The sequence below is a fragment of the Punica granatum genome, chromosome 3, assembly GCF_007655135.1.
Source record: "Punica granatum isolate Tunisia-2019 chromosome 3, ASM765513v2, whole genome shotgun sequence".
Taxonomy (NCBI): domain Eukaryota; kingdom Viridiplantae; phylum Streptophyta; class Magnoliopsida; order Myrtales; family Lythraceae; genus Punica; species Punica granatum.
In genome coordinates, this window is record NC_045129.1 from 33,746,457 (window position 1) to 33,756,405 (window position 9,949).

Genomic DNA, 9,949 nt, shown 5'->3' on the forward strand with positions numbered 1-9,949 from the left:
ATGAGAGGATTCACCAAGGGAGTGTTTGAAGACAAAGGAACATTAAAGGGGAGGGTTTTGTTGTAATTTAATGATAGATTTGAGGAAGAGGAGAGACGGTAGAAAGTAAATAAGAAAAATAAAAGGATCGGACATAAGAGCACAAATTAATATTAGGAGAAAACGACGTTTTTAGTCCTTAATCTATGACTTTTCGGCAAATTCGTCCAAAAGCATATTTTTTTTGTCATTCCTTTCCTCAGTCTTTCCCCTTTTACCACTTTGATCCAGCCCTCTGCTTTTTTTCGATGTCAACCCTAGTATCCGAAAGTCCTATTAAATTCCGATTAATCTAGATGAGTCGGGTCGTCTCCCGAAGTAGTAAAACTCACCCAACATGGATTTTAACCATCCAGTAGAAGCTGAGTGAATATTCAAGCCAATAAGAGCATACCATCCCATTTGTCCAGCTTTTTATAAAGGTTGACAAATAATTAATTGGCAGTTAAAAAAATAAAAAAGAAACAAACCCAAAATCACAGTGGAATAGATAGGGGCTGCGGTGGAGGCCTCGGAGGCAATCATAGTTATCTAATTGAGATTCTGACGCGGTGAGCTTACGGTCGATATAATTTACAGAATTTCTATTCCATTATACTACATATATAAATCTCTCTTGTAATCGAAAAAAAAATTATTTACAAGAAAAAATTAGACATGATGATTTGATGATCCCCCATAGCGATTAATTGAAATTGCTCAGACAATTCGCAAGTGGAACACATTTGCATCAGAAGAGTTCACACCAATAATCTAATGCATGGTAGTGCGATTAACTTCGTACATGCTCGACCATCGAGACGAGAATTTGATCCATCTGCTCCATTCTCTCTGCGGTTTCCTGGACATACTTGTATAGAAACCATAACGATTCCTCCAAAGACCCTACAGCAGCCATAGTGCATTTTTACTAACAGATGAACTTCGGCACGACTCCACCCACTTAGCAGTTCAATCATTGGGATGAATTCATCTCGATGCTTACACTCAGCCATCTAGCAGTCAATTAACGCAGTCAAATGTACGTTGGATTGTCCGTGGCTTACTGAGAGGATGAGTTCTGGAGCTGGGAGAGAACCGACAAACCGCGTCGCAGAGCTTCTTGAGGCAAGCAGAGAGGAAAGCGCTCATCGAGTCAGTGTTTGACCTCGGCACCACAAGCTGCTACTCTCCTTCCTCCGTTGGACTGGCAGCTGATCAGAGCTGAAACTATTTGGCTCCATATTATTCGATAAAAGGACCCCACATTTTTTTTATTTAATAAAAAAAATTCAGAAAATTTTTTTTTAAAAAAAAAAGGGAGGGGAAGGATAAGCTGAAGACAAAGGGAGGAGGGGGCCGGCAAGCCGGCGGCGGTGGCCTCTATTGCGGCAACCACCCCCCAATCGGGGTCTGCGGCGACCTCTGTGATGGCTGCCAACCCCGATTGAGGGGGTGGTGGCCGCAATCGAGGCCACCACAGCTGGCCCGCCGGGCCCCCTCCTCCTCAGCTTCAGCTAGACCCTTCTCCTTTTCTTTTTAATTTTCAGCATTATTTTTATTAAATAAAAAATGTTGGGTCCACCCATCGAATAATATGGCGACACATTGCATCGTTAGTGTCTAGTCAGTCAATACCGTTATAATTGATGAAATATTTAACAGTATGCTACATTTGAGACTAAAATGAAATGTCGTGATTTTCTGTGTTATTTCCGAAAAGTCATTCTAGAATTGAGAATATGAGCAAAAGTCACGCCTTTTTACGTAATTACCTCTTTTCAAGAAAGCTCTTGAACCAGAATGTGGAGTACTTTGGATATCATTTACGCCCATTCAGGTAATCTATATAGTTGATGCCAAACCGAACCGTGTAACCACTGTACTGTACCGCTCGAAATTGTTCAGCAATGACCACGCAAAGTAGCCCTTAACGTTGGCGCCTTCCCTAATGAGACCCCCAGTCGATCATGACAATTATAACTCATAAGGCGATTAATTAATTAACCGAATGAAATATGCATCCGTTAGCTAGTAAATGATAAGCATTTTTTTTTTTGGGGTGAAGTGCTTACTTGATTGCTCTTAGAAGGTACGAGAGATGGCTAAAATGATAGTTTATCCTTGTTGGATCATATAGTTGTTGCCAGAGCGGCTGTGTAGAATTGTTGAACTCATCAACTCCTGATTTCTCAGTACAAGAATATACACATATTTCTATAAACCATCCAACCGAGATTAGAACAAACTGTCCCTCGGTAAGTTGCCCACCGTTTTCGGTGACAAAAATGACTGGGTAGCCATATTTATTCTTTACGCGCAACATAAGCTTATATATTCTCTTGGGATAAATGAAGAGCCAACTCTATTATGGGTAGCTTCAATGTATAATAGGCACATTGTAACATATATAGTAACCGTAGATATTTCTCATATTAGAATAATTCCTTTTCCTTCTCATAGCCTATTTATCATTCCAACAAACATCAATACAATTAAGTTGGATTGTTCCAAACTTCTCAAACTCAAAGCCGCCTGACATAGACAATGATCAGTTCAACGGATAGGGTAACCTTATACTTCTAGAAGTAATCTATCGATTGTCGCTATTGAATGATAGATGAAAAGGGGTTTGTCGTTACAAACCTGAGCACCGATAGAAAGTCCATTGCACTTACCTACAAGAAGATTTTAAATACCCATACCATGGTAAGCTCTATAGTTGAGATTTAGTTTTTCGTCTTTCAAAAGAGTTGAGATCGTTAGCCTTACTTGTAAGATTGGTACGAGAATCCGTTGCATAGCTTGGACTCAAACTGCTTAGCTGAGGTGCATCATGTACATAATAAGTAGTGTATCAATTTATTCCCATCAAATCAAATGACCCCTTCAACATAGCAGACTGCTCTTTCGAGAATTTGGGGAGTCTACTCCCGACTAGAGAATGCATGCTATATGTGCAGTCGCCATATGTTATTGGGTCCAAGAACCTGCGAAAGGGATTTCAAATTTCACACAATGAAGTTCTACCCCTGTTCGTGGCAATCTATCTTGACAATTCAGGAGAGAGATGGGGAATATTGCTCTCACCAACCGAGCATGAAATCCAAGGCTTGCTTTGCAGCGTTAAGGCCTTTTGCCGAATTCAAGTAAGGCTCCTGTGAAGATTGGAACAATCCAACTTGCATTCCATTACGACCATAGACAAATAATATAGTCTGTCCTGTATTACATGAAAAAGGAAACTGTAAACTATTCTAGGCTAATATCTAAGTCTACCAAAAACATCAATTAGCAAATATACAAGTTTCCCTAATATACAATTACATAATCAAGAATATCCATAGTACTCCCCCTCAAGTCGGAGCATGAAGATCACGAATGTCCAACTTGGAGAGTAGGAAGCGGAAGCGATCTCGACCTAATGCCTTTGTGAAGATATCTGCCAATTGTAGTCTTGTAGGCAAATAGTCAGTAGCTACCACGCCTGACTTGAGATGCTCACGAATGAAATGGCGGTCTATCTCAATGTGTTTTGTTCGTCCATGAAATACAGGGTTAGTTGTAATATACAGTGCATCTTGATTATCACATAATAGCCGTGTCGGTGCGGTCAGTTGCACTCCAAGAGAAGGAAGAAGACTTCGTAGCCATATAACTTCACTAACAGTTGCCACCATTGCTCGATATTCTGCTTCAGCAGATGAGCGTGACACTGTGGTTTGTTTCTTCATCTTCCATGAAACTGGACAACCTCCAAGCATAATGAAATAACCCGTAATAGAAAAACGGGTCAAAGGATAGCTTGCCCAATCTGAATCACAGAAAGCCTCAAGTTCGAGAGAGGTGGGCCGCAAAAAAATTCCCTGACCAGGAGACTGCTTCAAGTAACGAAGAACCCGCATAGCTGCATCCCAATGATCTTGGCGTGGTTCCAGCATAAACTGCGCCAAATATGAAGAGAATAGCTAATTTCTGGCATGGTAATGGTCAGATAAATTAGCCTCCCAAACAGTCATTTGTACTTACCAAGATCCTGTAATAAGTCACTAGAACTCGTGGGCAAGCGATGATGCTGCTCCATGGGAAAAGGTGATGGTCGCGATGCCAACATACCACACTCATTCAAGATTTCAAGGACATACTTTCGTTGATTGAGACAAAGTCCAAAGTCCATTTTGGTGACCTCAATGCCAAGGAAATACTTCAAGGGTCCTAAGTCCTTTATACGAAAGCACTTATCTGGATAGCCCTTGAAAGAGTCACAGTGGCTAGGACTATTGCCAACTATGATTAAATCGTCCACATGAACCAATACGCCAAGAAAAATTGTAACTCGAGTAAAGGTTAAAAGGGAATGATCCGTACCTGATTGAATGAACCCATATTGTCGAAGTGCATCAACGAACTTAGAAAACCAATTCCTTGATGCTTGACGTAGTTCATATAAAGATTTGCGGAGTCTGCACACATTCCCATTCTTGGAAGTGGAGAAACCTAGAGGCAATTCCATATAGTCTTCCACGTCCAAGTCCCAGTGCAAAAAGGCATTATTGACACTCCTTTGCCACTGTGACTGTCAAGAGACATCGTCCAGCTTGGCCACTGGTGCAAAAGTCTCATGATATAGTCCACTCTTTCCACTTATGTAAAGCCTTTCTCGACTAATCAAGCCTTATAACGCTCTATACTTCCATCGGCCCAGTGCTTCTCCTTATACACCCACTTGCACCGGATAGGGCATTTACTAGGAGGAAGTTGTTCAATAGTCCACGTCTTATTCAGTTCAAGCGCGCGGATTTCATCTGCCATAGCAATTCTCCATCTTTAATCCTTGACGGCCTCTCGATATGATGTGGGCTCTCTATCAGAGTCAATTACAGCTAGAAATGCTTTGTGATGATCAGATATATCCAAATAATCGATAAAATTCTCAATAGGGTAGGACGTACTTGAGGAGTCCGTGGAGAAAATGTACTAGGAGGAGGGGTCTTGTGGCGAGCAGTGTGAACAATGAAGTCCTTGAAGTGCTTAGGAAGATTGGTAACCCGCTCAGATCTCCGCAAATTCTCTTCCGACAAGATATCCTTCTTATCCATGCTTAGTACTTGCTTATCCTCATCACTATTCTCCCGATTCGAATTTGAATTTTCCAGTGAAGAACTCGTTTTAGACGAGTCCTCTAATACTGATCGACTCCCCCTCACCTCCAGATTCCGACCCTTATCTTTAGCTGATCCACTCCCCCTTATTTCATGTGTACATCCCTCATCTTCCTCCACTCGACCCATTTCCAAAATTTGTTGTTCTGGATTGGCCTCATTTCTGGGCCTCATTCACTTCTTTTCCTCCATTCGGCCTGCTTCCTTCCGATCTGGACCGACCCCATTTCTGAGCTTCACTCTCTTCCTTTCTTTCTGAGTCTGGCCCATATGTCCTCCAATCCAGCCCGTTTCAAAATATTGTTGGGCTGGACCATACTCATCTCTGCTACTAGGCACATCCTCTATTTCTAGGCCTGCCTGTCTCTCTCGACTGGGCCTTGGGCTATTTCATTGCCCATCATTTCTGGGTTTGTTGGGCTGCTGTGTGCTAAGTCCGGATTCCTCAAAAGAACTTCGGTAAATGGTGGGCAGGCCTTCACTCAAAAACAGTGGACTCCCTTGTCTCCTTTGCTTCGGTTTTGCACTGTCCGAGGCAAAAGGAAAAATCGTCTCGCAGAAACGAACATTCCTTGACACGAATGTTTGTTGATTCTTCAAATCATAAAGCCGCCAACCCTTCTTCCCATGTGGATATCCAATGACAACACATTTCCGGGACCTTGGTGCAAATTTATCCTTGGTCTGCATGTGAGCATAGCATAACGACCCAAAAACTCGTAAATTCAAGTAGTTAGGTGATTTGCCAAAAAGTACCACGTGTGAGTTTTTGTTATCAAGCAAAGACGATGGAGTGATATTTATCAGGTGAACTGCAGTTGACACACATTCTCCCCAGAACCGTGTCGGTAACGAGGCTTGGAACATGAGTGCCCGAGCAACATTTAGGATGTGCCGATATTTCCTTTCAACCTATCCATTCTGCTGCGGCATATCTATACAAGACGTCTGGTGTACAATTCCATGCGTAGAGAAAAAATCTTGCAGCTCCCTTGACAAAAACTTCATTCCATTATCACTTCTCAGAATCTTAATCGTACGATCAAATTGATTTCTAATTAAATTGTAAAACTCAATGATAAAGCGTCTAGCCTCAGATTTTTCTCGTAGCAAACATAGCCACACACCCTGACTAAAGTCGTCAACTATAGTAAAAAAATAATTAGCCCCACAACTAGCTTTAACTATGTACGACCCCCAAAGATCACAATGTACAAACTGAAATGGATATTCAGCTTTATTCATACTTAAATGAAATTGTGAGCGTGTCTTTTTCGCTCTAAGGCAAACATCACACTCCTTATTACTTCTATCTCCAAAATTCAAATCAATACCCTTTAATTTTATCAAGCGAGACGGATGACCGAGCCTTTGATGCCAGATGTCTGCGGATTCCTCTGTGACCGCCTGACATGATTGAGGTGCAGTAGCCACTCGCCTTAGATAATAAACCCCTCCTCGAAGTTCACCCACTCCAAGTGTCCTCCTCGAGGTGCGGTCCTGAATGACACATAGATCGGAGAAAAATGTCACATAACAATTCATCTTTTTAGATAATTGAGCAATGGAAATCATATTGCAATTGAAAGTGGGCACATAAAGCACGTTAGTAATTTCGATAGAGCCTTCAATTATCACAGTTCCCGTTCGAGTGGCTTGTACCACGCCCCCATTAGGAATATATATTGGTTCCCCTCCCTTAATTGGAAAGGATGTTGAGAAATTATCAAAACATCTGGTCATATGTTTCGAAGCTACCGTGTCAAAAATCCACTCATTCTGCAAATTTACAAAATTAAAATCATTACCAATGAGCCGACCAGAATCCATGGTGTCCTGTGAAAGCATAGACAGTAATCGTTGAAACTGTTCATCGGGGAGGGCTTCTAAATGTTCGGCCCGCGACTTACTTCCTTGCCCAGTCTGGATTGCATTTGCGCGGTCTGGGCCTCGCCCGTTCTAGGCTTTCCTGCGCGGCCCGGGGCTTTGTCTCACCTGTCCAAGTGCTAGGCCTTTTCTTGCTCCAAACTTTAAGTTTTTTTGTTGCAGATGGACTCAAGTCCATGTAGGCCCAAGTGAAAATTTTACATGGTATCAAAGCGGGTTATGCTTCTACGTCCTCGTATGGGCTCACACCATGCCAGATTTTGTGTGAGACAACCAATAGTGCGCCTTATGTTAATCAGGCCGAAAAGTGGCCCGGTCCAGTTTCAAGGTTGGTAAAAAGTACACCTCTAATTAGGCTCGAGTGTGGAGCTCGAGGTTAATTTGGTATTTGTCCCCCCCTTACCCGAGCACGGAAGAGGATGCCAGGCTCGGGGTCAGTTATTAAAAACAGGTGTTTAAGGGCACGCGGCACGTGTTAGACCACACGTTGCTACGTGAGGGCGGGTGTTAAGAAATGTTGTCCCACATTGAAAAATTGAGAAAGAAACCACAAGCTTATATGAGGTTTGGGTCCAATAACCTATCAGCTTAAACTTTTGGGTTGCAGATGGGTTCAAGTCCATATAGGTCTAAGTGAGAATTTTACAGCTCCATCCAATGAGTTATCAGTGTGATCCCGATTACTCCCTTTTGAGATGCCCGTACAAAAAATCCAAATTAAGCAGGAGTAGTTATTGGTATCATTAACCATTTCTCCTCATCCTGTTGTTTATTAACAATGCCGATCATGTTCATAGAAAGAACATGTATAAACATCAATGATAATTGAGCAAGGGCTGAGTTTAGTGGCACAAGTCACTAATATAGAACCATAAGGCCATAGGGTCGATCCTCGTAAGTGGAATTTTCCTAACTCCTTTATATTGCCTTTTGTATTATTACACTAGGCCATTGGGCCTCCGACAAAAAGAAAAAACCGCAGTAAATATTCTAAACGTGTTTTGTCATGAGGACGGCCCCATGTTTACGACACCACGGAAGCAGGTGTGCATGCTGAGGACAAGGCTGCATTATCAGACGAAGGGCATTGATTTGACACCCACCGAGGATGAATATAGCCGCTTTAACTTGCCTGTTTTTAGTCCCTTCCGGGGTCATCATGTTCCAAGATCAACGATGGAATCGTACGGGTTCATGAACACTCCTCAGAAGCAATAAGTAACATGAATATGCCTATAGATCAATGATTCGGATATCGTCAAACGTACTATTCAAACAGCCGAGTAATGAATCGGATTTTTTTTTCTTTGATGAAGGCGGGGTTTACCATCTGTGTCACTCTTGTCTTGATGCTCTGGGGAGTGCAATTATTATTTGGTTTCTGCAGTTGCACCGACACTCCTCCGGCCTCATGCGATGTATGCCCATAAAACAGATAATTCATTCCAAAAGACATGATGTATTAGAGGATAAGAGGATTTGGACAGTACTAATACTGTCGTTAGGTATTATCAACATCAAAAGTAAAAACATCGTGTTTCTGTTCTCCATGCTCATGAATCTGTAAAGCCACTTGTAACGGGAAGCTGTTCAGCTCAGGGCAGTGAACTTATCGGCCCCAATCTATATGCACATATTTTCATATCATACGGACATCAAGTTTTGCTAAATTAATCAAGTTCACAAACATAAAAGCTATATATAAAACTTTTCGTGATAATAACTAGGTTGGGTCGGTGTAGTGTGAGCTCATGTGAGCACAAGAAGTGTAACTTATTCTGATACTATATTAAATTTCATTTGACTTAAATGAGGTTTAAGTTTATTTCTACCTAAAAACTCTTTAACTCAAATCGTTAGGCGTTGGAATCCAAATCACATATAAATCTAATTATCTTTCTCTCTCTAATCATTTTGAGATTAACTCATTTTACTTCTCAATACCAGCAAAGAAAAGGTACAATTTTTGGGATCCAAGAACCAATAAGTATGTCTATTTCTAGGCAAGCTAGTGGGATTGCCTTTTCCTTTTTTCTTTTTTCTTTTTATTTAGTGAACATTTTACACGTTTTTATTTGAATTTTCTGTCGCCCAATGGTTTCTTTGAGAACCCTTTTTCACAATCAGTCAAAAGATTCGAGGCTACGTCCACATGGACAGTAAAGTCAGGGATCATTGTACTGTGCCAGCAACGATTGATTGAGATCATATCATATACTCACTCATTTTCCCCATCGAAAGATATTTCTATCAGCTTTGCTCCATGCAGATGATAGAGTTTTGCTGTTAATATGTCTGAAATATAGGGGGTTAGTGGTGGGGCTGGGATTGGATAATAGAATCGAAACAGGTTTTATTTATCCTTCCCTACCTAAGGAATGGAAGTACATTAGCTGGATTAAGCCGGCTACTGGGTGGCTTAAAATGAATACGGATGGGGTTTCTTGCGGTAACCCAGGGCCAGCTGGTGCAGGTGGGTGTGCTACTATATACAGCTCGGTGCCTGAATCCCCACCGGTGCAATCCTAAGCTATAGCCACCATCACAGAAGCTCCGTGGCTTATTTCATGTTATCCAATGCTTAACCCGATCACCAAACTCCTTGAAGCAGATGTCCACGAAATCTAGATAGTCACCCCTTCATAAACAAGTGATTATTATATATACATTTATACACGGAGCTTTCTAACTTATAAATTGTTCGAACTGTATATTGCATGGACTAGAATTCTAGCAACTTACACGACGCGATGACTTAAGAAGCCACCATACTCATCTTGTAAAGTATGGGGAAGGTCCCAGAGAAATAAAGTAACATAGGGCTGAATCCCTGTAATTCACGGTATGCTTAACACATTTTGATTATTCAAGCGTGTGCAGTC

At 41.6% G+C, this 9,949-nt stretch overlaps 1 long non-coding RNA gene across 1 annotated transcript; it reads right to left on the reverse strand.

The window, feature by feature from the left end:
- Positions 1–583: 583 nt before the first annotated feature.
- LOC116200720 lies at positions 584–1,524 on the reverse strand. The gene is made up of 2 exons (XR_004155728.1): positions 1,086–1,524; positions 584–924 (listed from the first exon to the last, which is right to left on the reverse strand). It is a non-coding gene; the product is annotated as an uncharacterized LOC116200720 (long non-coding RNA).
- Between the last annotated feature and the right edge of the window lie 8,425 nt (positions 1,525–9,949).